A 3,712-nucleotide genomic window follows, 5' to 3' on the forward strand; every position below is an offset into this window, starting at 1 on the left:
GTATATGTGATTTTTTTTTTTATAAAATTTTTAGAGTTTATTAATATTAGATTCTTAGTATTTTGGACTCATTAACTCACTTAGTATAAAGATTAAAAAACTTAAGTGGATAATTATAGTGTGATCTCCATATAAATTTAGACACATGACACAAAATTTGATTATAATTTAAATTTTTTAATTGAACTTTCTTTGAGCTTTATATATATAGATTGGGTTATTGCTTTGATCTACATGCACTTCAACTTTTAAAAACCAAAAAGAAAAAAAAGAAAAAAAAAAACAAAACAAAAGAGAGAGAAAGAATAGATTATTATTATTATTATTATTATTATGTAATAAATAAATAAATAAATAAAATGAGAGTATACAAATATCACTAAATTATGAAGCTTTTTACTTAAAAAGGTTGGTAAAATCAATTATGGCAAAGAAATATAAAATTAAATCCTATGATATTCATTAATTTGCTTGTTATATACTTCTGGATCCAACTGTGACAATTCATTCACCATTTATAAAATTAATCTGAAACATGAAATTTACTAATTGTACACAGAATTTAAAATGGATTTAATTTCTCCATGGAAGGGGGACAAACAAAACACCTCCAAGTTTTTGCGTGAACCTAGGCACGGCCAATATTCTTCGCGCGCAACTCAATTCATTTAAAATCAACTTAACAACTCAACAAGCGGCAGAAGCCAAGTCACTTTCTTCTTATTAGTTATTACATTTATGATTTATGCATCTAGCATGTCTGTTTTAACATAATTCTGCCAAGCGAGAGAACTGTGTGCCATTATATTTGGGGCACCATTTATGGCCATCAAAGAAAGTACAAAGTTCATCATATAAAAAAAAAAAAATTCACGTGATTAATACCGTATAAAGTTTTACTAATAAACCCGATTTAAAACACTAATATTATTATTTTCGTGTGTATTCTAATAAATATTACTGTTTACTAAAAAAAAAAAAAAAAAATTAATGTATGATATTATTTGCAGGTTCTCTCTCTTATACACAATTATTTGTGTCCCTATATATATCTTATATAGGGTTGGCAATGGGATGGGGTGGGGCGGAGCGGGTCCGAAGGATGGGGTCTTCACCCCGGTCTCGCATAGTTTTGTCATACTCCATCCCCGTCCTGCATGATGGGGAAATTTTTTTTGCCCCATCCCTACCCCTTGGGGCCCTGCGAAACCCTACGCCACCCCGTAAAACTCTACTTCTTGTTGATTTGTCTGTAACTATTACCTTTTTTTTAATAAAACTTATTTTATTAATAAAAATATACTTGAAATTACAAATAAATTCATCCTATCAAATCAAACTAATCTTTAACAAAAACTAAATAATATTATCCAAGTGTTTAATAAGATAATATCACAATAAAAACAAAAATCTCATAGTACAAAATTAATGATTTAATGGAATATAAATTTGTTTCTAATAAAGATAAAAGAAAACATTAAAATTGGTACTTTATTTCCAACTTTGTTAGAGAGAAAAAAGAGGCATAGAACCATGTTAGGTAGAATTAAATAAGTTGATAATATTTTTGTTTAAATACTAGGGTTTTAGAGTATGAAAAATTTACAATTCAATCCTTATCAATGTGGGGCGGGGTGAGTTTAAAAAGTCTAAACCCATCCCCGTCTCGCCCCATGGTGTGGGGCTAAAATCTCGCACCATCCCCACCCTACCACCTTTACAAGGCAGGAAAAATCCACGTGGGGCAAAGTAAGAAAGGGCGGGTCAAGCGAGGCGAGGTAAAATTGCCATCCATAATCTAATAATATCATTTTCATTAGATCTTAGAAGTGTATACAGTAGATTCCAATTAACTCAATTATAGTAAAGTATTTGATGGTTGAATAAGAAAACAGAAGTTTAATTTCTGCTTTATACCAAAAACCGATCAGTGTTTCGGTCTTTTTATATATATTTTTTTTCTTTTTCTTTTTTTTATGCAAGAAGTGAATACGTGTACGCGTTATATATTTATTACAGTATATATGAGTTTTAACTTTTTTGCCTTCAGACCTATCTTTTTCACATCGTCAAGAAAAGACAATCCATGCAACAACGGACCATAACCTAGCGGCCCCAGGTAGTTTGTTTTTAGGTTGCTCATTTATTGTTTCAATACATTTGTTTGGCAGTATTATGTTGCTCATTTGTTATTTCACTTGATTGCTTGGCTTTCTTTCTTTCTCTCTCTCTTTTTTTTTTTTTTTTTTATTTATTTTTATTTATTTTTTATTATTATTATTATTTTTATATAGTAACATTTTAATGGGGGACAATTCTTCTGGAGATTACATTCGAAGTCTTCCCTAAGGGAGAGTCAGTACCACTTGAATTAAGAGCATCCATGGTTTGGAAGCTAATTTTAAATACTTGAGTACCCTAGGTACCTTGCTATTATGCCATAGTACTTGGTGTTTTTATATGAACAAATATGAGTCAATGCCTTCTTATCGTAATGGAAAGAGGGGGGGAGTGGGTTTAGAAATTATGGGAACTGAAAAATGAATAAGACAATGACCATAAAGTCATCTGGCAACCTAAAAGGGACTTTGTACGTAATTTTCAGAAGGCATATGAGTCTTAATTAAACCAGACTATGGTACATGTCGAAGTAAATAATTAACATGCATTATTTGATTTATTATTGTATTCAGTAATCCTATAGATTACTCAACCAAAAAAGAAGTAGGCCTAAAAGAAATGATATTATGCTCAACTAGTGATTAGCAACAGCCAACATGGGCAGCTTTGGGTCCCCAAGCAGGCATTATTGCCTAGCTTACATCATATGCTACTATTGTTGAAGCTCATTCGTTTTCAAGGACTGGGCTCCATCACGAGAAGCTGTACATGTTGAATATATATATATATATATATATATATATATGGTTTGATGCGCCATTGGTTGAAAAGACCATTGCAGTCCATCTTCTTCCCCACTCCACTCCAATACGATGGCTAAAGTGATTATTTTAAAGACATTGGGAAGTTTACCACTTCGTGTATATGATATTATTTATTTTTTCTTTTATCTTTTTGTGAGAAACAATTTCTTGAGCAATATAAGAATAGGAGCTTTCATGTGTAACTTTTTAAAATTTAGCTAAATTTCAGTTAGTAAAACTAAAATGTAGAGTTAATGTCAAGTTAAAAGTTTTGGGTAATATTTTACAGTCTAAGGCTTTCAATTAAGTACCACTAAAACAATTCATCAAAACAAAAATATGACTAAATAGAGTATATGGAATATAAATTTAGTAAAATATAACAAAAATAAAGGAGTTGTAAGACTAAATGGTCAGGAAATACTAAAGAGCAAGAGTTTTCAACATATTTGATTGATAAACCATAAATTGAGAGGGTGTGAATGACATGGTAAATGATGTGGAAAAGATTATCAAAAGTATTGTATGACCATAGAATACTTATTAATTAAGCTGAAGGAAAAAAAAAAAAAAAATTATAACGTGGTGTTAAGAATTTTTGAAATCTATGAGCTCGTGAATTGAAATACTGATTCAAAAAAAAAAAAAAAAAAAAAAAAAAAAAAACCAGATGTAGCTTTTTATGGTAGATACAGTAGTTTTGATTTGAATGGCATTTTGACAATCCTCTTTGGGCTCCATGAGTAGACTTGTAAATATGCTTAGAATGCTTGCAAGCTCATGAGAGC

The sequence above is a fragment of the Quercus robur genome, chromosome 3 (assembly GCF_932294415.1).
Source record: "Quercus robur chromosome 3, dhQueRobu3.1, whole genome shotgun sequence".
In the NCBI taxonomy this organism is placed as follows: Eukaryota; Viridiplantae; Streptophyta; class Magnoliopsida; order Fagales; family Fagaceae; genus Quercus; species Quercus robur.